The sequence below is a fragment of the Pholcus phalangioides genome, unplaced genomic scaffold (assembly GCF_987345545.1).
Source record: "Pholcus phalangioides strain wild (caught in Gottingen) unplaced genomic scaffold, Ppha-v1.0 ptg000009l_1, whole genome shotgun sequence".
Taxonomy (NCBI): Eukaryota; Metazoa; Arthropoda; class Arachnida; order Araneae; family Pholcidae; genus Pholcus; species Pholcus phalangioides.
This window is the reverse complement of record NW_028301602.1, coordinates 4,441,766-4,469,015: the sequence shown is the minus strand read 5'-3', so window position 1 is coordinate 4,469,015 and position 27,250 is coordinate 4,441,766. Positions and strand designations below refer to the sequence as shown.

Genomic DNA, 27,250 nt, shown 5'->3' with positions numbered 1-27,250 from the left:
TTAGGTTTATATAAAACATTTTACACATATTTTTGATTGATGGCAATACAATGTGTTTCACATTTTTTTATATTTTTTCTGGACTTTCTGGAAAATTTTAAAACATTACAAAAATTATCATTAACAACTTGCGCTTATGACATCAATGTAAGTGAATAAAAATTTATTCAAAATAAAGAAAATGGTCCAATTCTTCAAATAAAGCAAATTATTTGATACTTACAAAAAATAATTCTTTAAGCTTTAAAAACTGGGAATTTAAATTTTGTTTAAAAAAATTAAGTCAATGAAATCCAAATCTTTTTTACACACACACATATATATATATATATATTATTTTTTCCTTTCATGCTTGAAAATTTGCAATGAAATAAGTATCAAAGAAATGTAAAACGTTTCATAAGCATGGCACAGCGTATAAAACCAAAAATATGTGTAGAAAATTTGCAATAAATCAATGGGTAATTAATATTTTAATGATATTTCTTTTGGAGGATTTTTGTGACCATGTTGATAGGTTAAAAGGTATGAGATGTAAGCATTTTACCATTCTACGGGTAAAATTTTACTTTCATGTTAATAACGTTTGTTGTATTCTACCCTTTTTTATTGTCTGAAAATGATTAATGGAATGCTAATAATTAATTGGCAAGTGAAAGTTATATGATAATGCTCGTAATCAATATCTTGGAAATTATGCTGCACCGCATAAGCAAAAAATTTGGTGCTGATGGAAAGAATTGATGCACACAAAGGGATACCATTTAGCAGCACCACCAAACGGACGAGAGAACTTATGGAAACGGAAAATTATTTTACAAAGATAAAGCTACAAGTCTGCAACTATCTGGTGAATAATAAAGAAACTGTTTTGATAATAGCTGGAAGCAGTGAACACACTACTAGTGATTCGGAATTAGAATCTGAAATAGAAGAAGTCTCAAGTTAAAAGGGCCAACTTAGGCTCCTATACCATAACATATCAATTATCTGGAATCAAGGACATCTGTGTAAGAGCAATTTTTGAAAGTAAAAATAATGTCCTCTCCTCACCATATTTTAAAAACAACACACTCAGTGACCCTGTCGTAAACAACAGGAAGAATAATACAAATGTTTTAGTATATACACTGACAAAGCATGATTATAATTTTGTAACCATGAATATTAGTATGAGCACATAATGATATTTGCTCCCAATATGTATTGTATTTATATCAATGTTTATGTGCATTCCCAAATGTGTAAAAAAGGGAAACCTTTGCTATATAAAAATAATATTTGTGAGTAATTCAAATGTGAATGCCCATCACTGTGAAAGGAGGCTCTGTTTTATTATCCCCGTCGCAGTGGCGGCTGTGTGTATGTGTGCGCTTGCGGGTGTGTGTATTGCATATTCTGTAAAAAGAAAGGGAAGCAAAACTGCTCAGCACTGTGGACCATGGAGGAAAAAATACAGTTATTCTTTCCTCCATGACTGTGGACGGAGGCTTTGTTTCCTCGTTTCCCGTCACAGTGGAGTCGTTTTATATAATACAAAAACAAATACAACGCCACAAAAGGCAAAATGCCCAACGAGGTGACTGAGAAAAAGATGCTCATAAAAAATATGGATGCCATATATTTCAAAAATACAGCAACCCAATTAATAACACAATCACAAAAATTACAAACAATATATACTATATATTTTGTAGATCATTCGAATCTTCCGCGTCAATATACCAGCTTCTTCTTCTTACTTTCCCCACAAGTCTTCTCCTCACTTCTTTTGAAATCCCAAGCTGCGGTCTCCAGCCCGATAGCCTTATGAGCCACTGGGAGCACGTGCAATTTTTCTCCCTAGGCATTGGGTTCAGTTATCCATTTTTAATCAAATGGCTTGTACGTTACATTGACTTGATAGCTGTCTTCATGGAGAGAACTACGAGAGTGATTTGATACTTGCGAGCACGGGGCAAGGGGAGGGGCACTACTATTAATCTTTGCTAACTTTTGACGACACAACCCTTCCTCTTTCGAGGTAACGAAAGTAAGTTGCTTTGCATCAGTCCGCGGTTCTACCTACCTATCTATCTACTGTATTTATTGAAAGCACATTATTTCTAAAAACAATCGTACACTCAATTCCATCAAATATTACCAATCTACTACGAGTAGTGCGACCAGTTTATATTGTCTGAGACACCGAGACACAGTAGATGGTCGAACCCCATCTAGAGAAAGAATTGCCTTGAGAGAACTGAAAATTAATTGATATAAACATACAAGTTACATGTATTTTTTAAACTCATGCAAATTCTCTCATTTCCACAAAATTCTCTGCTATTCAGCGACAACCCAATCAGTTAACCAAAATCTCATGTTTCGTAATTTTAAGATGGTTGTTTTAGCAGAGTAAATTAATGAAGAAAGTTCAAATGCCAAACGGGAATGAATCAATCTTGGCACGCTTTACACGGAACTTGATGAGGCATTTCAGAAATGCCACGATCCGTAATCAGACACCACAAATTTTACCGAAGCTTAAAATGATACTTCAAGGTTCTATCCGGATAGCTGATTAATTTAGAATATTGCGCGTGGTTTAACCAAATAAAATCGAAACTGGAAAGCTCGAGCAATTTCGAATTCATAAGCCAATTTAGCTATTCCTTGTCAGAGATGATTATCAATTTGGCCCAACAGTTTGACTTTTAAATTTAAAAAGTTTTAGCGAGAATTATTAATACGATTATGGTTATTTCTTCTTGAATTTTCTGTCAAATACTGTTTGAAAATTCTACCTCGTTTCACTAACGAAATGTTTAATTAGGCACTCACACGCATGTGAAAGTCATGAAAAATATTTTTTTTTCTCCAACACTTTCACTGCCTGTCGGCATTATTTCTGTAGATATTGTGACTTTTTTGTATGTTTTTACCGTTTAGAAATGGATACACGAGCAGATATTGATTCAAAGTCTTTAAAAAATGAGTGCAAAATACTTTTTGAACTATTTTTGTTGACAGCCGTTTCAGCTGCTTTTAATTTTAATTGGTTGTTAATGTTCAAGAGAAATTTAATTTTTTTATGTATCTAACAAATATGGGGGTTATCTTTTACTAACATTTTATTTTATTTTTAGAATTTTCTTTAGCCTAAAAATCGTTACTAAAGCATAATGGAGCAGGGATGGGGGGGGGGGAGGGGGGTCAAGACGGCCTATTTCGTGCTTTTATGCAATTTTTATACCATGTGCACCTCATGATTATATCATATATGGCTCGCACTTACAATGTTCCTTCCTGCTCAGAATGAATTATTTTCGCGGTCTGAACTTTTTGGCTTTATTGATGATGTTTACTTTTACTTGTTATAGCATTTGAATTTTTACTCTTTCACGCTTACAACGTTGGAAAAATTCAGCTCGGGCTTATTCCGTTTAGAAATCAGCTTACTTCTTCGCTTTTTATAGTATAGTGAAACAAAAATAGTGCGCTAGTGATTAACAATTATGTGAAAACTAGAGATGAGGCTTTCTTTTGATGCTCTTTCGAACTCAGTAATTTTTGTACTTGAAAAATTAAAGGATTATCAAAAAACCGAAGAAAAATTATTTAAAGAATGAATTGAAAACTACGCTTCTCTTTTTTTCCTCGGGTGGGACACAATATCAACTGTGGCAGTCGCTGTCCAGATACAACTTGGTGATAAAGGTACAGGGTATCCAATAAGTTCGTAAATAAAAAACAGTGACAAAAATTGAAGGAATTGGGGGAAATTAACGCTATTTGCGAAAACTTTATCCTCACGGAGGGCAATTTTTTTCGATACAGAAAAAAATTTAGTTCAAATTTCTGTTGACAGAGCGCACTGCACTTCAGTCAGGTAGGAGTGATTGGACTTGAAACGTGCGTAAAGCTTCAGCCGGTGGTTCGTGGTTAATTATTATTATTACTATGATTATCTTGGAATAGAATTCATAGCCATTGGATCGACGCAGATGAAATTTGATGGTGTCGATCGGCTGTTGATGACCATCTCAAAGGCGCCTCTCTTTCTGAAACAATTTTGTTATCCCTTCGTGGTACCACCGGTTGGCTCTCGGTCGACTGTCGATAGGCCTCCTAGAAAAAGCAGATAGAATAGCCAGACACTATGTAAGGAAATGGCTCAGGCTGCCCCACGATTGTGCTAAAGCACTTATACATACAGGGGTCAAGTGGGGTGGCCTGGGAGTTCCGTCACTCCGTACGAGAATTCCATATATGAGCTTGAACAAAATCAAGAATCTTGATCATAGTTTGCAAAGTTACTATGCTGAACTGACTGGTAAATTACAACATATGGCTACGTTGAGAAAGTATTATATCAAATCTAACTACTGTGACAATGTCTACTGGAGCAGGATATTGAAAAGTCACGTAGACGGTGCAGGGCTGAGGGAGGCAAACTCGGTCCCACAATGCCATAGCTGGCGCTCTGACGGGTCTGGTTTTCTCTCCGGTAGGGAATTCGTCCAGTCTGTTAGGCTGACTACGGGCTCCCTTCCGACGAGATCCCGGACCCTTAGGGGGCAGGCCAGGTGATAAGATGTGCCGCGCGGGCTACAATGTGGCCGAGACAGCCAACCGCATTCTTCAAGTGTGCCACAGATCTCACGGGGCCAGAGTGAAGCGTCATGATGCAGTAGTGATCTCTTCCAGCCCAGCTTCGTGACATTGTCTGAAACACTTTATGACAAGATCAGCAGGGTGCTGCTTTTGTTCAGCACCCTCTATCAATAAAAATTAGAGCTAGTTTTCTTATTTTGCCCTTCCAAAAAAAATCACTCGTTGTGAAAATAAATTTCTCCCAAATCGCGCGCACTCAAGTATGTTAATTCCTTCAGTATTTATGGATTTTTGAACTATTCATGAATTTGTTGGACACCCAGTAAGTGTAAGAATAGAGAATAAAAGATAAAGGCTGGAAATGAAATCTCAGAAAAGCCTGAATTTTTTCTAATTAATTATTTACCTTTAAATTTTCATTTGACAAAATCGATTCCATAATACAAAAGGGATGAACGATCTCCCCATAGTTATGTTAGACGTTTGCGTAACAAAGAGGATCGATCAAACGATCATATTCTCTTCTGAATCTATTGATACAATATCAAACCTCACTCATAGACAGCTGAGCAACAACAGCCTTTCTGACAGCAACCTCAAATGACGTTCAAAAACGTCTGTATTATCGTCAGGGGTACATTTTGTTACTATTATATTATTCTTTACAGTTATGGCGAGTTTTCACAGTACAACATGAGATATCATTATATTAAATATAATGTCCTGAAATCTCTTATGCAATGTGATTGTTTAAACAACAATAATGTTTAAAAAAAGAAATGCAAGTATAATAGGGTTCAAATAACAAGACCATAAGCGAATAAGATAAATAAATAGAATAGAATGAACTACTGTGTGAGCGAATTCGTTTTGATACAGCCAAAAGCGTTTCTCCAACCATTCCAAATGGATTTTATTTGTTATTTCAGAATGAAAAGCCCGTAAGGCAACGCGAAATGACAAACCCTGCTGCTGCTGACAGAAAACAACAAAATTAACCTTTAGAGCCAATATTTCTTCATTCAGACGTTTTTTCTCCCGTGTTTTTGCGCTCACTTTTCTTTCAGTATTTCCTTTATTGTAATCCCTTTTTTATTCTCGTCTGGGTTTTCCAATTTTTCGAAAGCATAAAATGAACATAACAAATTCAACTTTTCATTTTGAACCAAAGTTTCTAGAGATTTAAATAGCTCGATATTGGAAATTTACAGATTCGAGTAAATGAGTGAGTTTATTCCTTTTATCACTATTTTCATGAGTAAAATAGGGTTATGGGAGGAAAGGTAGACGTTTCATCATAGATATCAGCACAAGAGTGCTATTAATCAGTATTACAGTCGCCCCGCTTAATCGGATATCCGGCTAAAACGGATGAAACCTTCGAGGACAAAAATTTATATCATTAACATAAAGCAAAATCCTTGACGTAATTAAATGTAATATATAGAATTTAATACATATCAAAAACTATGTACATAATATTTTTATTGGACAAAGCATTTGAAACCAGTAGCAATTTGTTGGCAAGTTAAAATTTGGGAAAAATCTGAAATTGAGAGTGGATACTGGCCTTCAAGTGTATTCAAGTTGTCTTGAGTACATAAATTTAAAATCATTTTATTTCTCTGTTCCCTTTTATGTCCATAGAGGGCGTTAAATATTCTCAATGAAAAATTAAAGTCAAATATTGTAATCGTTGTAATTCCACATAATTTCCATTACATTTTTATGTCGGGTTTATTATAGTTTTTTTAATTCTGTGATCCTTCCGCAGTTTTCAATATGCAAATTATCGGATCGTTCCCCCGTTTAATCGCATATTGTGCGCTGGACCCGTCGATTTCCGATTAAACGGTGCCAAATGTATTTATACATCTTTTCTTAGTTTCCAAAATTGATGTAAAACGTTAGTAATTTCGGTCGATTGCAAAGTATTCATATTTGGAATATATAAATAGTTTTGCAATAATTTCTAAAGAAAAGATATTAAAGGCACCGTATTTTTTTCATACGAAAGCATAAGAAGCGTGTGCTAATCATATAAACACTTTAAAATGTATCCAGAGTCTGAAGCAAGTGAAAATCCCAGAACCTCCTAGAAATTGTCACCTATTTTCAAGAAAAATATTTTTCCCCGTTGGTGGATCTGATAAAGACCCCCCCCCCCCCACCACCCATCACAAGATAATAATATTATGTTGGGTAGAGAGAAAAATTATCATTTTCTGTTATTTATGTTGTACGCAATAATGCTACGGGGCCGTTCAACTCTTACGTCAGCAAATGTTTAGCAATTTTTGACCCTCCCCTTTGTCAGCAAAACTCTGACCTCATCGCCCCCCCCCCCCCTGTCCGCAAAATTTCGTCAACACTGCCCTCTACCTGTTAACACATATTGGTGGGATCAGAAACTTACGCGGGAGGGGGCATAGGGAGCTCGTGCACCTCCTCCCCACAGAAGAAAAAATAATTATTTTTTTAATGCAAAAAATTTTTAAAAAAATTAAAATTTCGAAAGAAAATGCCTTTATATGTTATTATAACCGATTTCTGTTAATTTGAATGCTATTTAAAGGGTAAGAACCCAAAATTTCACTTTAAAAAATTCATTGCGACCCACCCTTTAAGCGATGTATGGTAAACCCTTGACCCCCAGATCAAATGTGGTCCTGAAGGTTATCTGTTGTGGCTTGCCGCCCCCCCCCCAAAACCTAATTTTGTGAAAATAAACTTAGCTGCACATTTTTACAAATCGCTTAAATCACCCGTGGCACAATTCCAGAGCATTTGAGTGACCCGTGGCACATTTTCAGATCACTGAAATAGGCCTCGAAGATCACTTTAGATTCAAATATTACTTAAGTAATCCGCGACCCGGTTCCAGAACACTTAAACGATCCGTGGCACATTTAGAGATTCCTTGAGTGACGGCACAGTTTTAGAGCAATTAAGCGGTGCCCAGTGCGGTTCTTCATCACTCAAGTTACCCGCGGAATATTCCCAGATTACTTAAGTGATCTGGGGCATAATTACGGATCACTTGAGTGATACGTGGCACAGTTCCAGATCACTCGAACGATCCGTGTGATATTTAGAGATCACTAAAGTGGCTCTGTAGGGGACTTATCAATAAGGAGAATGTTAGTTCAGGTGCCCAATAACTATCGAAAGGTATTTTTCCGTTTTTGGTACACCGAATAGGATGCTATTAAGAATATTTCATATCTTCCAAAAAGGGTGGTTAATAACGTAAACATCATCCAAACCCCCCTTCACCCCCCCCCCGTCATCAAAAGTTAGCAAATCGGAAACCCCTTCCCCATCGATGCTGACGTATAATTCAATGGCCCTATACTTCCTCGAAGGCGAAAAGAAAAAAATAATTTCTCTTCCCTTCCGTTATCATATTTTGAACAAAAGCCGACTCCATTCACACTGCAGTTGATTGACAGGACGGGGGGAATGTGTTATCAGAAGAAAAGTTACAACGCTGTGTGTGGGGTCACACAGAGCTGACGAAATAAGAGCGTTTTAAGAAACTGAGATTTTTCGGGATTGTCGAAATAAAACTGATCAAGTTAGACGAGATATCTCGGGATTGCCGCTGTGATGGTTAATAAAATGTAAAAATCAACTTTATATACAGAAACCACTCTGTCCTCGAAAACCCGATTGGACAGTTGTTGTACTGTCTCTCCTGAAGCTAACAAAAAATCCCACGTTAGTAAGAGCAACATCTTATATTCGCTGAGATATTTGGATTAAAAAATTGGAGAAAGGTTGGGGAAAAACAACACCAAAAATTTACCGACAACGCTTATTTCCCACGTTTATGCCACTCTTTCACAACTTTTCTCAAGTTTTTGAATTCAAATATCCTAGCGAATATTGCACTTGCAAAATTTGGCCTTAGGAAAGACAGGGAACAACTCTGTAATTTGGTTTTTGAGGACAGGGTGTCTGTATCGAGTTAATTTAAAGTTAATTTTTTTATTTGAATAACTGCACAGCCATTTTCAACGGGGATGACGCATATAAATGTTACTGCCAAGCCCGAAGTGCGGCTAATTCACCAATTTGCCAAGAGACCGAATTGCAGAAGTTATTTAGACCTTGGTCGACACTTGGTACAAATATTCAATCATTGCACATTCGAAATTAATGGCAGCAAAATAACAAGCTTTACATAAGGTTCACAATCTCATACATGCACATTTTCCAGCATCACCCAGGGCTTGGTGACCATCACCCCAAAGCTTGTTTCTGAAGAATGCTTGTTATGAGTTTCTTGTCAAGTGCTGCCATCTGCCTTCGGGGCTCGGAAGCAACAAATTTGACAAGTTTTTTTTTTTTTTTTTGCTCGTTGTGTCATGCGTGAGTATTTTAAATATTTTAGGCCTCATTTCCCGCTGTGGAGAATTTTTTAAATGCGAGATCGGCTCGAACTTGAATTTTGACATTGGAAAAACCACAGGAAATTCATGTAAGTACTTTATCGTGATTGAAATTCTGCCCGATCGCATTCACAACTCGAAGTTAGAAAACGAATGTATTGAATTTATTCAGTTGACCACCACTGTGCCGCCAGCGGAGATCGAACCCGGCTACTCACGTTGCTGCGTGTCCGTCAAAATTTCCGCACGACTACAAAACATTGAAAAACAATTCACTTTTTTGTTATGAATGAAATAATTTTTCGCAAATGTTATAAATCAAAAGCAACTCAAACGTCTTTCTTAATTGTCATAATTCTTTGTGAGACCCTCGAAGCAAGGCAGCGTATCTTACAAATAGGTATTTCTCGGCCCGAGTTTAAGAGGACTTACTCTCAGACTAGTGTTCATCTAAATTTCTTCAAATTAACACAGGAGATTAGTAAGTTGAACTGTTTAAACCCTTGCGAATACATCTCGAATACGAGAGATCATACGAACATTACAGCTTTGTTCACGGAGCATCTGCATCGTGTACATGCTGAATGCGATGTCAGAATCGAAGCTGCTCTTCATGAACTTTACTTTCAATCAGAACTTTACTGTCAGAATGCATCGCAAAAAAAAAAAAAGGAAAACTTTCGCTACTCTCTACATGCACAATTTCAACTGCCCCGGGCTTCACACAAGAGGTCTCCAGGCCGTGTCTAGACGGGTAGCTCCTTTTATACGTTTGTTTTATGCAATTGTTGAAATCAACAGTGTGGAATTTCGAGATAATAGACGAAATTCAACAGTCAAAATGTAATGAATGTTATAACAATCGAATGCTACTATTGGGCCTGGAATGCAATACGCGGTTTTGCAACAATTGCGAAATTTCCTGCCCAATACGCACTGCTGTTAGGAACCATTTATTTTCTCGAGACATCGATATTCTCAGATTGCTACGTAATCGTACGCACCTCCTCGTACACATTTCTTAGCCTAATTTTTAACGAATCGGCACATGCCGGAATGTGTGTTACGAGTGCATGTGTGGCTCTAACGTGTTTATGTTGTCAGAATTGTTCCCGTGTTTTCTGTTCTTGCTGGTGCTGCCATCCTCTTTTTGATTTTATATCTCGTATCATGTTGAGGGAGAGCTTGGCTGGGTAAGGGAGGACTATTTCCCTTCATAACCACATCCTTCGGGATACACTGATCTAAATTCACTTCGATGACAGAGCCTGGTCATGATCAGTTTACCAGGCCTTACCTGATTCTCTGCAGTCATGCGTCTACACTTTGATGTGAAGATGGTGATCCTTTCACTTTTCGTCTTGAACTGGAGTATGACGTTAAATTTTGGACATCATACCAACACAGGGGCATTGATTTTGTCCAGGGGGTGCACAGGAAAGCTACGCGTGCTCTTGCCGGCACGCAAGGCTTAAACTGTGAAGAAGGACTTGATTTTTTGAAAATGTTTATATTGGAAGAACGCAGATGTGTCTGGGGAGAGGGAAATGACCGAAACATATAAAATTTTCAAGGCATGGATAAAATTTACCATGACGTATTGATACATCATCAATCAACTGTTTCGACAAGAGGTTATCAGTATCGATTGATAAGGTACAATTTTAGGTTGTGGTGTCACAAGAAAATTTTTTCTTATAGCGTTATGAATAAATGCAATATCTTACTCCCGGGGGTCGGAAATTCTAACGCAATTGTCACGTTTATAAAGAAATATGAGTAATGTGATGCACATTGGGAAAAATCGGGAAGATATCCATACTTAAATGAGTCAACCATAATTTTTTATACGGGCAGTATAATTATATTTCATAATAATTATTGGTTTTTGAAGCTGTTATTAGGTTGCTGTGTTTTGGATAAGTTTAGAGAAATATAATTCGGCATCTATATTTTTTTATGGGAATCTCTTCTCAGTCACTTCGTTGGGCATTTTATTTGGAAATAGGCATGTTCGGCGGACTTTTCGCCTCCCTAAACCATAACAAATATTTTACGACGGGCCCCTATTTTTGAGATGTGCAATATCTACAATCAGTGCGATGTGAAACCCGATATGTTCAATTCAACTATAAGAGAATTTCTTAAAAGTTATACGTGAGTATTGAATATTCATGTCATTATGCTTTTCCGTATGTATTTCCACTGGTTTTTGTTTTTTGTAGTTTGTTGTATTTGTGTTTTTGTATTTCTTTTCTCCTGTCCATCTCTGTAATTGGGCAATCCTTGCCTGTTGAGATATGAATAAATAAATAAATAAATAAGGAAACAATGTGTGGGAGAGCACAACTCGTTACATAATATCTGCCCCAGACAGGCAGACCATAAAGTAAGCGTGATTGGAACATTAAAGGATAATAGGATAACAAAAAAAGATTTGTTTCCATATTGTTTCAGGTTTTAAAGTTTATAAGAAATAACACTGAGTTTCTATTTTTTTTATCTCTTTTTTTCAGTTATTGCTTCATATCTTATTAAGTTATTAAATAAATAAAAAAATTAACCAGTTTATCATTTTAATTAAAATTCTCTCACCAGATTCAAATGGAATCCACACCTACTTTATGCACAACAACTGCACTTTAGTATGTTCTAGAATCGCACTTGGTTTCACCAGATACAGTCCGACCTGTTTAGAAAGTAAACTGGTATTGTTTAAATATTTGAAGGAATTGAACTTTGCAGTCTTCTTTTTAAATTTTGGAAAAATTACCGGATTGAGCAATATTTGAAGAAGGCTTTTCATAAAGCAAACTCCAGTTTCTGCAATTTCGTTCATTACATTTCACAAGCTGAATTGTAATGTTGATGCACATTACATCGATTTTGTGCTGAAACTTTTAACATATTTAACAGAATAAAATGCAGTGGTACCATCGGCCCTTCTTTTACACCGAGCACAACTACCGTCTGCCGTCATTGGGCAGTTTAACGCCATTTTACATCCGCTTTCCGATGCGAGTTGAGCCCAAAATTTGTGTGTATATTCTATGCGTAAATGATAACATATATCAGGATTGGAACTAGAGTAAACGGATTGGGCGGGGGGTAATTGCCATGGGTGGTAGTATTAGGTTAGAACAAAGAGTACACCGTTATAAAATTATCGAATTTTAAAATGAAGGTGGAGATTGGCAAAAATCTTAGTTACGGCCCTGCCTGATATACCTAACCACCTGCGTACATACTTAGCGTTTTGTGTGAAGTTAGCGTTACCATCAATTTGCAAGTGCCTGCCTTTAATTGTGAGTGAAGTGTAAGTGCTTTAATATTTTTACAGTTTTAGGCACGGCCGCAACTAGGGGTAAAGCGGGAGCGAGTGGTGGCCGGAGCGCTGTCCCAATAGGCGCTAAGTTGTATCATTGTTCGTTAAAAATTACTAGGAAGGGGAAACAAAATGAGTACCTTCTTACCCCGGGGGACAGTGTTAATTTTTGTTTGTGTTTGCCCCTCCTGACAAAAATTCCATGTGTTTAGGGATGATGAAAATGCATTGAATGCGAATATTTCGAGTGTCTGAACATATTTCGTAAGTGCTTGGCGTCCCATTCAGAAATGTAGCAATAAAAGATACTCCTAGAACAAAAAAGTGGCCCCTGGGAATACAAAAAAAAATTCTGAAAACAACAAGAAGATTCATTGTAAGTGTATAACTAAATGTCTATGAATTAAAATTTATGGTGATAAAATAACCAAAACATCGCCAATTTTAAAATTCCTGAAATATGACCGACCAATCGCTTGAAAATGACAAAATTATGAATTGCCATAAAAACCCGAGCTATGTATATATGGTCATGTATATCCATCTTATGCAAGTAAAGTTGCCAATTACAGCCAAGGATTTACTTAATATTTATGATTAAATTTCGAAGAAATTGAAATCAAAATTTTAAACAAAAAACGAAGTAATTGACACTTTAATCACTTATTTGTTGTTAAAGGAAGTCATAGTTCCAGACACAGTTCCAGAACACTTAAGCGATCCGTGAGACATTTAGAGATCACTAAAGTGGCTCTGTAGGGGACTTATCAATAGGGAGAATGTTAGTTCAAGTGCCCAATAACTATCGAAAGGTATTTTTCCGTTTTTGGTACACCGAATAAGATGCTATTAAGAATATTTCATATCTTCCAAAAAGGGTGGTTGATGACGTAAACATCATCCAAACCCCCCCCCCCTTTGCCATCAAAAGTCAGCAAATCGGAAACACCTCCCCCATCGATCGATGCTGACGTATACTTCAATGACCCTATACTTCCTCGAAGGGGAAAAGAAAAACATAATGTCTCTTCCACTTTCTATACAGAAACCACTCTGTCCTCGAAAACCCGATTGGACAGTTGTTGTCCTGTCTCTCCTGAAGCTAACAAAAAATCCCACGTTAGTAAGAGCAACATCTTATATTCGCTGAGATATTTGGATTAAAAAATTGGAGAAAGGTTGGGGAAAAACAACACCAAAAATTTACCGACAACGCTTATTTCCCACGTTTATGCCACTCTTTCACAACTTTTCTCAAGTTTTTGAATTCAAATATCCTAGCGAATATTGCACTTGGAAAATTTGGCCTTAGGAAAGACAGGGAACAACTCTGTAATTTGGTTTTTGAAGACAGGGTGTGTTTATATCTGATTTATCGAAAGTAAATGTTTTTATTTTAATAACTGCACAGCCATTTTCAACATGGATGGCGCATATAAATGTTACTACCAAGCCCGAAGTGCGGCCAAGTCACGAATTTGCCAAGAGACCGAATTGCAGAAGTGATCTAGACCTTAGACGACCCTTTCGCAAAGTGGCCGGCAGATCCCTGGCCAAAGCTCGATGTGCTGATATAAGATGGCCCTGGAGAGGAGCCGAATCCATTTTTTTTTATCGCCAACGAGTGATACATTTATATGTATAGCAGTTGCATTGGATTAGCTCCATGTGACAAGAGAGAAAAAAAAAGTGAAAAAAATTTGAGAGTAATAAAAATAATTACATATAGTTTTTCTGCCAAATATTGAAGGAAAAAAATGATTCCCGCATCTGTATCGGTTTGATGGGTTGTCATAAGTAACGTGGACGCGTTACGTGTGGATAATTATCCCGGAAAAATACGCCAACTTGACGAAGATCCTAAATCATGTCGTATATTGTCGGACTTTGGCCAGGTTTCACCGGCAATTTCGTGAATTGGCCAATTTCGAGCATTGACAGTAACATATATACATATAAATTATATCTGGGTTCTACAAGTTATTTGAATATTTTTATAATTGAAAGTACGCGTCTAGGACGAAAACAGTTCGCCAGTAAAATGCGCAAGTGGAACTATGGAATCACTCGGTATAACAATAAGCATTTGAATATTTTCTATCGTATTTAAGTTGCAATTTGTTACTTTTATCGCAATGTAAAGATATTTAGATTGCGAAAGCGCATCGCCCTGATGCGTAAATAAAAATTATTTCGCTGATCTTTTGAAATTCCCAAGTGATGTATACGGAAGATTGCATTCTTCGATTCCCAAAAGGAATCATCGCTCACATATTATTCGAACACGTTATCTGCGTATGATTGATCGATTCATGATACGTACACATATACGAATTTACACGCCTATTTCGGAAGGGTGAAGGTATGTATGTATTCGGTATATCAGTACTGTGTGTATCGCTTTTGGAGAGTTGCCAGTTACCTCAGAAACTTCATCGTTCAACAGTTTTTCGCCCTCTCCCCTTATCATTTATTTGTTCTTTTTCTCCCTTCAAATATGTTTCTGTTTCTGAAACGAGTAGTCAGAAAAGAATCTTAAAAATCGAATGTTATGTGTTTCTGAAAGGAATGAAAAATAGTCAGTTGCGCAACTCTTTCAACCTCAGCGAACATTTTCGAGAACATCCGTTCCGAAGCTGACAGCTAAAAGATTATTCATGGCTTTTGTATGAAGACAATTTTTGTGAGTTTTTTTCGAACCGATATCGCGCGATACATCTCTTGCCTATAAGCTCGCTGACTTTCATACGCGAGACATTATTCTAACTTCTTTTTCCTTTAATGCAAATATATATTGGTATATCCATATAATATTTTCTGTCGCTTTATCAGATCATTTGTATCCGTATATCGCTGACAATAGACGCGTGAAGTTATTTATGTGAAAGATAGGTCCCGTGTAGCGTGAGGCTTTGCATTTCCAATATGCGTTTATATCTGATTTCCGATACTACGAAAATTTCTTACCAAAATTCAACAGTGTTTACTGCATCTCATGGTACGCCAGTACAAGAATTCAATCCATACTTTTTTCCCAATGAAATATTAATTTTCGCGCTTCTTGTTGAGCTTAGATATTTTTCTGGCATGGGCATATTATTTTACAAGGGTTTCTGCATTAGAAATTAAAAAAAAAAAAAAAAATATATATATATATATATATATATATATATATATATATATATATATTCAACAACAGGTTATATTGTACAACATATATATTGTACGGGTGGGAAAAAAGTCCGTACAAACTTTCAACATTCATAAAAACCGGAAAAATAACCGAAGTAAAAAATGGTTTGCAGGGTTCTTTGCATCGCTAGGTCACGGGAATTTTTTTAAGGCAGGGAAAGAATACGAAGGTTTTTTTTTTTTCTTTTTTAACAACTGGCTGTTGCGAAGATATATTTCGGAAAGAGTGAAAATTCAACTTTTCCTGCGGAGAATCGAACCCACGTCCTTTCACTTTCCGGGTGAACGCACTAGACTACAGAGGCACAGAATCTCTCAATCTTTCCTTGGAGCTCGTGTACACTGAAAGGGACCGTACATGGACGGCCGGACCAGACTCAGGCCAAGCTCACAACTGCTGACGTTGCCACCAGATGGCGACTTAAACAAGGATGACGTCACTCTCCGCTGCCATACGAAGGGTTTTTTTTTAACAACTGGCTGTTGCAAAGATATATTTCGAAAAGAGAGAAAATTCAAGAAACCCTAGGGGTAGAACTCCTTAATACACTTATGAAGGCGTCTTACCTAGGGGCAGTTGAAAAAACCTTCGTATGGTAGCGGAGAGTGACGTCATCCTTGTATAAGTCGCCATCTGGTGACAACGTCAGCAGTTGTGAGCTTGGCCTGAGTCTGGTCCGGCCGTCCATGTACGGTCCCTTTCAGTGTACACGAGCTCCAAGGAAAGATTGAGAGATTCTGTGCCTCTGTAGTCTAGTGCGTTCACCCGGAAAGTGAAAGGACGTGGGTTCGATTCTCCGCAGGAAAAGTTGAATTTTCTCTCTTTCCGAAATATATCTTCGCAACAGCCAGTTGTTAAAAAAAAAAAAAAAAAAAAAAAACCTTCACATGGTAGCGGAGAGTGACGTCATCCTTGTATAAGGGAAAGAATAACCAAAAAAACAGCCGATAGATAGCACTGTTACGAGCGACTTCGGTGGATATATGCAAATGAGACGGTTATAAGAACTTGTGGTTCTAATTCACAACCAGTTCACCGTTATAAACCGTGTATGTAAACAAGGCTGCTGAGTGCGAAGGATAAAGCTTTGTTGGTGAAGTTGTTTTACGTGAACCAGGAATCAGGAATTTTTTTTCTTGAATTTTAACTTTAGCAACACGCAACTTTTTCAAAAGTCACCAAAATTTTCCCATATTTTGTGCCATACATTTTTTTTAAATAATTTTAATAAAAACGCCTCGTGTTTAAAGTATATAACACCATAATGTTGAGAGAGAGACACAAAGTTTCGAGACATTTGAATGAGTGGTGTTCCAAAAATGTTCTTTAACAAAAAACTTAATTTTGAGTAAAAAAAAGCATTTCAGTGTGAAACATTATTATGTGTAATACCTGCCAGCAGTTTATATTGAAATATTTTAAAAATATTTCTATTAGAGGCAGAACAAAAACTTTAACACAGTTACACGCAGAAAATTTCATAGTATTTGAAAATTGAAAAATTGGAAAATGTGTTTTTTGGAAAATTTGCGTGCACCAACCTCCTTAAAGGTAAAGAGAACTTTTTTTTTTTGATTGTAAGAATGAATCTGGAAAAATATAAATTTCTTAAAAAAACGGGGTAGGGTATTTAGGTGCAGAAAAAGTTCATTCGAGGAAGTAATGTGAGTCTTGTGGTCTAGGGCGTTCACCCGGAACGTGAAAGGATATGGGTTCGATTCCACGCGGGGGCAGTTGAAAATTTTCTCTTTCCAAAATGCATCAGCCAGATCTTGAAAAACCCTTTGTATAGTAATGTAATTGCCTGCCGAAATTCTAATAGCTTTTTTTGTAACTACGATCACCGATCTGGGTATTCTTATTAATAAGTGGCTTAGGTTTTCTGAACATTGTTCAGCGGTGGTCAAAAAATCTAATAGAATGTTCGGTTTCATTCTCAAAGCGTTCCCCTAAAATGATTCTTCCACTTTTCCTGCGCGCTTGGTTCGTCCAGGATTGGCGTATGCCGTCAGTTTTTCGGAGACCATACTTTCAGAGGGGGGCATTGACTTAATCGAAGGGGTGCAGAGAAGAACCAGCCTGCTCTTGATGGTACACAAGGATTGAGCTGTGACGAAAGACTTGATTTCTTGAATGTTTACTTTGACGGAACGCAGATGTTGGGGGGATCCTGTCGAAGTGTTCAAAAATTTTCAACGGGGATGGATAGGATGGACCATTAGTTATTTATACACCTTCAATTTATTTATAAATATAATTCGATTTATATTATAAATATAAATCGAGCGTGCTGTTTATTATATATAGTATTTATTAAGCTCTAGGACGGACCAAATGGGTCCCTAACAGCTGCATAGTGTATGTTTTGTCTTTTGTTCTGTTGTCTTTATTTTATTTTGTATATTTGTATTTTGTATTCATGTATTTATGTGTGCTGTTTTGAATTGAATAAAAAAATAAATAAATAAATTTACTGCTTTGGCAAGGGGACACCAGTATCGATTGGTAAGGGATAATTCTAGGTTGTGGTGTCACAGGGGATTTTTCTCCAATAGGGTTGTTAATAAATGGAATAGCTCACCTTCGGGGTAGTAAATTCTAACACAAATGACACGTTTAAAGAGTAATACGGTAAAAATGTTGGGGTAAATCGTGAAGCTGTTCAACAACCATAAATATTTTTCTATAAATATACAGTCAAATCCCGTTACAATGAACGCCACGAGACCGGAGGAATCACTTCGTTATAACGAAATTTCGTTATAAAGGAATTCCAGGTTGCCTAGCATTGTTCCTATATAAACTTATTTGGGGGATTAGAAAAGTGTTCGTTAAAACGAGATTTTCGCTATAACGGTATTTCACAAAATTTATCAATTTTTTTAAATATTCCCATACACATCGCCATTCAAGAACATATCTGTATGGAGTGCAGTCATGCGATGACAAATGAACGGGGGCAATAACATACAAGAGATACTGCATATATCTCTAAGTTATGGGGCCCGATTGGCATAATTCTATACAACTTAATAGAAAAATCACGCATTGAACTTCATTACGTAGGAACTCGACTGCAATTGAAGACTATTACTACTAAACCGTACACGCAGCTCGTAACCATTCCGCTGGAGAATTTCAAACGAATTGGTGCATGCCGGAAAGTGCTGTGCGAGTGTATGTGTGGCGCTAACGCATTTATGATGTCAGAGTTATGTGCAACAGGCCTGCAACGGTGCAAATATTCAATCATTGCACATTCAAAATTGATGGCAGCACAATAACAAAAAAATGCATTACTCAGAAACATACTTTACTTTAGGTTCACAATCTCATACATGCACATTTTTCAACATCACCCAGGTCTTCTTCAACCACCGGCTTTTTTCTCTTCATTGAGACAGAGCGGCAGGCCACGATCTGGTTAGGAGGAAGAGAATATCCGTGAATGTTTTGGGAAGCTAACATAAAGTTTGTTTCTGAAAAATGCGTGTTATAAGTTGCTTGTCAAGTACTGCCATCTGCCTTCCGGACTCGGCAGCAACCAACTTGACAAGTAATTTTTTTTTTTGCTCGTTGTGTCATGCGCGAGTATTTTATATATTTTAGGCCTCATTGCCCGCTGTGGAGAGAATTTTTTAAATGCGAGATCGGCTCGAACTTACATTTTGACATTGGAAAAACCACAGGAAATTCATGTAAGTACTTTATCGTGTTTGAAATTCTGCCCGATCGCATTCACAACTCGAAGTTAGAAAACGAATGTATTGAATTTATTCAGTTGACCACCACTGTGCCGCCAGCGGAGATCGAACCCGGCTACTCACGTTGCTGCGTGTCCGTCAAAATTTCCGCACGACTACAAAACATTGAAAAACAATTCACTTTTTTGTTATGAATGAAATAATTTTTCGCAAATGTTATAAATCAAAAGCAACTCAAACGTCTTTCTTAATTGTCATAATTCTTTGAGACCCTCGAAGCAAGGCAGCGTATCTTACAAATAGGTATTTCTCGGCCCGAGTTTAAGAGGACTTACTCTCAGACTAGTGTTCATCCAAATTTCTTCAAATTAACACAGGAGATTAGTAAGTTGAACTGTTTAAACCCTTGCGAATACATCTCGAATACGAGAGATCATACGAACATTACAGCTTTGTTCACGGAGCATCTGCATCGTGTACATGCTGAATGCGATGTCAGAACCGAAGCTGCTCTTCATGAACTTTACTTTCAATCAAAACTTTACTGTCAGAATGCATCGCAAAAAAAAAGGAAAACTTTCGCTACTCTCTACATGCACAATTTCAACTGCCCCGGGCTTCACACAAGAAGTCTCCAGACCGTGTCTAGACGGGTAGCTCCTTTTATACGTTTGTTTTATGCAATTGTTGAAATCAACAGTGTGGAATTTCGAGATAATAAACGAAATTCAACAGTCAAAATTTAATGAATGTTATAACAATCGAATGCTACTCTTGGGCCTGGAATGCAATACGCGGTTTTGCAACAATTGCGAAATTTCGTGCCGAATACGCATTCCTCGTACACATTCCTCTGCAAAATTTCTAACGAATCGGCACATGCCGGTTCCTAGTGCATGTGTGCCTATAACGAATTTATGTTGTCAGACTTGTTCCTCTGTTTCGTGTTCTTGCTGGTGCTGCCATCCTCTTTTTGATTTTATATCTCGTACCATGTTGGGAGAGCTTGGCTGGATGGGGGGGGGGGGGGGACTTTTTTCACGGCATAACCAAATCGTTCGGGCCACACTGAGCTAAATTCACTTCGATGACGGAGCCTGGTCATAAACAGTTTACCGGGCCTTACCTGATTCTGCAATCGGGCTTCCACATTTTGATGTGCATATGGGGATCCTTTCACTTTTCTGCGGCTAAGTTCGTCTTGAACTGGAGTATGACGTTAAATTTTGGACATCATACCAACAGAGGGACATTGATTTTGTCGAGAGGGTGCACAGGAAAGCTACCCGTGCTCTTGCCCGCGCGCAAGGCTCAAGCTATGAAGAGGGACTTGAAAATCTTTATATTTGGAAGAGCGCAGATGTCGGGGGAGAGGGAAATGATCGAAACATAAAATTTTCAAGGCATGGATTTAGCATGACTTATTAATACATAGTCAATCAACTGTTTCCACAAGAGGTCATCAGTATCGATTGGTAAGGGACAATTCTAGGTTGCGTCGTTTAGCACAAGAAAATTTTCTCTTAGAGCGTTGTGAATAAATGCAATATCTTACCTCCTGGGTGTCGGAAATTCTAACGCAATTGTCACGTTTAAAGAGAAATATGAGAAATGTGATGCACACTGGGAAAAATCGAGGAGATATCCATACTCAAATGAGTCAACCATAATTTTTTATACGAGCAGTATATTTATATTACTATTAACTATTACTATTATTATAACACTATTGGTTTTTAAAGCTCTTATTAGGTTGCTGTGTTGTGGATAAGTTTAGAGATATATAATTCGGCATCCATATTTTTTTATGGGAATCTCTTCTCAGCCACCTGGTTGGGCATTTTATTTGGAAATAGGCATGTTCGGCGGACTTTTCGCCTCCCTAAACCATAACAAATATTTTACGACGGGCCCCTATTTTTGAGATGTGCAATATCTACAATCAGTGCGATGTGAAACCCGATATGTTCAATTCAACTATAAGAGAATTTCTTAAAAGTTATATGTGAGTATTGAATATTCATGTTATTATGCTTTTCCGTATGTATTTCTTTTGTTCCACTCGTTTTTTTTTTTTTTTGTATTTTGTTGTATTTGTGTTTTTGTATTTCTCTTCTCTTGTTCATCTCTGTAATTGGGCAATCCTTGCCTCTTTTTCTCAGTTATTGCTTAATACCTTATTAAATTATAAAATAAACAAAAAAAAATTAACCAATTTATCATTTTAATTAAAATTCTCTCACCAGATTCAAATGGAAACCACACCTACTTTATGCACAACAACTGCACTTTAGTATGTCCTAGAATCACACTGGGTTTTACCAGATACCGTCTGACATGTTTCGAAAATAAATCTGTCATTATGACCACTCGACCACCACAGCGGCGGCCCTGCCTGATATACCTAACCATCTGCGTACATACTTAGCGTTTTGTGTGAAGTTAATGCTGCCATCAATTTGCATGTGCCTGCCTTTAATTGTGAGTGAAGTGTAAGTGCTTTAATATTTTTACAGTTTTAGGCATGGCCGCAACTTTGGGGAAAGTGGGAGGGAGTGGAGTACCTTCTTGCCCCGGGTGACAGTGTTAATTTTTGTTTGTGTTAGTCCCTTCTGACAAAAATTCCATGTTTTTAGGCACGATGAAAATGCATTGAATGCGAATATTTCGAGTGTCTGAACATGTTTCGTAAGTGCTTGGCATACCATTCAGAAATATAGCAGTAAAGGATCCTCCTAGAACAAAAAAGTGGCCACTGGGAATACAAAAGAAATTCCGAAAAAAAACAACAACATTGTAAGTGTATAAGTAAATGTCTACGGATGGAAATTTTTGGTGATAGAATAACCAAAACATATGACCGATTTTAAAATTCCTAAAATATAACCGACCGATCGCTTGAAAATACCAAAAATATGCCATAAAAGTCCGAGCTATGTATATGGCTATGTATATCCATCCTATGCAAGTAAAGTTGCCAATTACAGCCAAGAATTTACTTAATATTTATGATTAAATTTCCAAAAAATCGAAATCAAAATTTAAAGAAAAAAGGAATGATTGACAATATTCACTTATTTGTTGTTAAGGGAAATCGTAGATCAGGGGTGCGTAAGTTTTCAGTCCGCTGGTCAAATATGCGATAATTTTGCCTGTCGTGGGCCAGAAACTTGTATATACGAGGTGACCTTATGACCTGTGTCCTACAGGACATTCCAGTAACTTTGTCCTTCCAACTTTTTCATCAAATGCCACAAGTTCCCCCCCCCCCCTTATTTTCTTCGAGACTTATTTGAATTTTTGAAACCAAGAATTAAGATTATTTTCATGACTTATGAATTAATGTCTTTGACAATTTTTTTGGCTATAATTGGCACCTTTAGTGGCTTTTGACAATTCTTGGCGTAATTGGCAACGTTACTTGCATTTGAAAAGTTTTGACTGTAAAAAAGTGGCAACGTTACTTCCCACTGACAATTTTTTTTCCCGATAATTTGCGGTACTCCCTATGGATACCGATTTCCTGTACGAAGGGAATATGGTCAGCCCAAGACTTATAGTACTCTGTATATTGATAATTTTCCACCCTAACACTTTTCACTGCCGCGCCGGAGGTTGTGAACCCCTGCTATAGATTCACCAGCTACGCAGTGCGTATTACGCACCATTTGATTCTGACTGAGCAGTATCGAGTGGCGCTCCTCCTAGTAAGAAGATAGCATAGAGAGGGGAAGACTCTCCACACACACCTCCCACGTATTTGTTAAGATCGACTTTGAAGAGCCTCAATCATTTCCATGGTTCCCGTCTTCAACTCGTCGATGTTGGTTCCACGTGTGGCTTAACCTTTGTCTTTGATATATCTCCAAAAAAAAGAAACCAAGGAGTGTTAAATATGGAAAAACAGGTGGACATGATTTCGAGTTTTTCGTGATAGAGCGTCATCTTTGAGTGAAGTTTTCACTCACAGAACTCAACTACTTTTTTTATTAGTTTATCAAAGAAAAAAGTCTAGGCCATGATAATTATTTTAGTACAAACTGCACCTTTCTATGTAAAATGGCTGATTTTTTTTAAACTTTGTTCAGGCGCCCTTTCATCTACCCTCATTTCATCAAAAGGTTGCCTCGAATCCAAAGATCTTTGTCGTGATGGATTACATTTGCTTAAAAGTTTCAAATGCACTAATATATGAAACAGAAAAAATTTCGGTTTATATCTACACCGTGTTTAGACACATTTCGATATCGTTATGGACACGTTTATTCATTGTATAAACTCCAGCAATAATTTCCGCATATTTCAAAATATTAAAACAAACAGATGGGTTAACCAACTCTAAAAATTCCAGTTCAAAATTACAATTTTATTATAGATTTTTATGGTCTGTTTCTCTGAAATTGTGATGTTAACTCATTAATTGCCAAGTAATGAAATATCCAGAGAAGCATATTTTTGAGGGGTTATTTATTAAGTAAATGAGAGGTTTATCCCTTAAAAAGTTATTACATGTCGAAAAAAGATTAAATATTGTGAGAACTTAAATATATATGGGATGTTGCACTTCAGGAAACACCGAATTAACATGATTTACATAGATTTGAATAGTCTAAAAATGTCATTTATTGTTTGCCAATTTACTTTTCTATCACTGCTGAGAAATGCGCAGCAATATGTCTTCTCCACACATGGGTATTTTCTTCTAAAATGCTAGGGTCAAAAATCGTTCTTGTTTAGTTTGTCAAGAAATAGGAGACGTGTACTTTCGAGCCATTCTGCTGGTAATTATAGAAATTGCATGAACATCTCACAAGTAATAATCGAATGTTTAGGCATTGCTTAGACGCATAAATGCCGAAAAGAGCTCAAAATATGCAATGCCTTTATTTGAAAAATATAAAAATTATTATATGTTACTTTCTGAAAGAGAGCAACACGACCAAATAAGTGGTTAAATTTTAATGTTTTTTCTGTCTTTTAATCAACAAAACTAGTAGCAATTTTTAAAAAAAAAATCGGGAATGTAATTGTTTTTATCAACTCATTTAGCAGAGTTGAAATTTTCTGCGAATAGAATTACGAATTTTCAAATTTATCGATAAATAAATATACATTGAAGGACTTACCCATGTGCAATGCAGCCACGTGCATCCCCCAGATGAATACATACAAATGTTTCTGTCATGTTTATGAGGAATAAATACACTCACAACACAAATTCAACCCCGTCTTTTCTGTACACGACGAAACAAACGAAATTAATACTCTGTGAATACGATTACACAAATAACAATGTAAATAAAAATACACTCGCACATTTCATACGAAGAATCTAAAGGTTCCCGCTGCCGGATAAAGCTGGAGAGAATAATACGAGAGTTCGCGCGGTTTGTGTGTTTATTTTCCCCGGAAAATAAAAATACTGGAAAAAAGTTTTTCCCTCGAATTTTTCCCGAATTCCGACGGGTTTTCCCCAAGAAAGGGAAAAATGTTTCCTGTTTGTGCTACTCTCAATTTCGTTTGGATCTGTGTTTTCTCTCCTTTGAAGTTTAACTCTGTCGTAATTTCAGAATGAATTGATTCGCGATTGGACTACTTCGTAATTAAAAGGAGATACCTGCTTAAACTACAATGCATAATTAATTGTAATCAAATAAGCCGTTTGTCTGGATGATTTTCCTCACTTCGTGATCCCATGTTAAAGATATTTTACTGAGGATTATTTTCATTATTTGTCGAACTCGTTCTAAATGCACGTTACGTTTCAAATTGCGGCAGAATTTTTTGAGACATATATACAGTACATCCCATGTGTTTTAAATAGTTTAAAAATTCATAGAAATTGAAGGAACTGGTATATTTTCAATGCGGTTTGTTTAAAAAAGGTATATTGACGAAATGCGATTCGTTTTGTTTTTTTTGTTACGGAAAGAAAATTTAGCTAAAACTTAGCTAAATTAGGAAAACCATCACACAGGAGACTGATTGAACCTGAACCTTTCTACTTTGTGTCCGAAACGTCCGTAAAGCTTCAACCAATGATTCGTGTGGCTGATGTAAATCAACTTCATCAGCAGTGCTTTATCCATCAATGTCAACATCACAATCAAAATCGTATGTGAGCGCCAGTAACAGGAAATTCACAAATCAGCTTCTAATCATGCACCATGAATGGTATTTTAGATTTAATATTTATAAGACTCTGATTTGCATATTACCAGTGATGATTTGCTTTCTTGCCGCGTCTTCTATCGACAAAAAACATACCTAATAGTTTTTCTGTATCAAAACAGAAAATCCCTTTTTTTTCGCAAACCACATTCAAAGAAACAAATTCTCGCAATTTTTAAACTATTTTCGAATTTATGGGACACCCTATGTGTCACGGTAAAAGTGGTAATTATGTATAATCATCGACCATTTGGAAAGTTTGATAAATCTCATTATATTTAGCGGCGTAATACCCTAGTGTCATTACATGATACACTGAAGTGCCAAAAGTCATGGGATACCTACCTCTTAATATTGCTGCACTTCGCCGGGTAAAAGGAGGTCCCATGACTTTTGGCACTTCAGTGTAAATCGTACTAAATTCGGCATTTGTCAGTTAAGCCATAATCGCATAATTTCCTATTGGTAAATATGGTGAATCCGTCCCATTGCCGTGATAAGATTAATTACAGTCGAATCCCGTTTTAACGAATACCGTTATAGCGAAAATCTCGTTTTAACGAACACTTTTCTAATCCCCCAAATAAGTTTACATAGGAACAGTGCTAGGCAACTTGGAATTCCTTTATAACGAAATTTCGTTTGAACGAAGTGATTCCTCCGGCGTCCTTCTCTCTTGGCGTTCGTTATAACGGTATTCGGCTGTATTTAGATGACTGTATTTGTGATCCACAAATGTTTTTCGAACATCCTCGAATATCAACTACTCTTATATGATGAATTCTACAATGGGAACCTCTATATAATGAACTCACATTTTACAAATTTTACAAACGTATCCCGATGTAAAATATTATGCATATTGTATTATACTCATCAGGATATTATGTATAATGACTGGTAAAACACCGATATGTATAAATATTTATGAAATTTACTAGCAAAACGCTTGGAGATTGTAAATAATCTCCGCTAAGAGTGATAATTTTTTGCAGTATTTATCAAATTTACCAACGACACCTGAGTATTATGCATAGTCGCCGGTAAAAGTGATAAACATTGTAAAATTTATGAAACTCATCGAGACGATCGGTGATTATGCATTATCTCCGATTTATCACATTTTTCATTTACCGTAACATGTGTAAGCATCGTGAGTATCGTATGTATGTAAGTGTCGTATTTTCTTGCGTATAACCCGTGGATTTAATACGTTAAAAAACATTGGAATTCCTTTCCGCGTGTTATATAATATTAATATATATAATTAAAATCTTATCTGTCGATTTTTTTTTCTTTTGGGAAGGTTGGAATAAATGGTTCGTTTTCGTGCAGAAATCATTAATCCTCTTGCACAAAAAAAACAAAAAACAATAAGACGATTTACAGGAAAAAGAATATATTCATATTTCAAGATCAATATAGCAACAAGCCTACATATGAGTACTAAATGGAACATATGACATATTGAATATGTCGTTTTTGTCCGTAACGGAATCTAAAAGTAAAACCGTTATCGTTTTTCACTATCAAAACTTAATGATGTTTGGGAGAAAACGTTCAAGAAAAATGAAAACGATGTACATAAGTATATGAGTATACGTATATGCGTATCTATACTTATATTTGTTGCCGAACAAGTCTCTTATTATTATTTCGGTGAGAAACTATATTTATGTCGAAAAAATATTCATTTTTTAACGCAAAGGGAGTTATTTTCGACAGAACACAACACAAGGATGGATTTTTGTGGAAATGAGAAAATTTTATTTCCGAGAGAGATCTTGTTATTCGATATCACAACGAGCAAACTGATATTTACCGCAGAAAATAACTTTTTGCAAAAAAAAAAAACTATATAAGTCGT

General features: G+C 36.5%; 1 protein-coding gene and 1 long non-coding RNA gene across 4 annotated transcripts in view; one reads left to right on the top strand and one right to left on the bottom strand.

The window, feature by feature from the left end:
* The window catches only part of LOC149081650 (uncharacterized), a 265,111-nt gene extending 240,553 nt beyond the window's left edge, over nucleotides 1-24,558 (bottom strand). Inside the window, exon 1 of the long non-coding RNA XR_016193325.1 lies at nucleotides 24,339-24,558. This is a non-coding gene — a long non-coding RNA (uncharacterized LOC149081650). The remainder of the gene's footprint in view (nucleotides 1-24,338) is intronic.
* LOC149081649 (uncharacterized) overlaps nucleotides 1-27,250 on the top strand; it is a 558,055-nt gene that overhangs the window by 297,391 nt on the left and 233,414 nt on the right. The gene's annotated exons all lie outside the window — the stretch shown is intronic.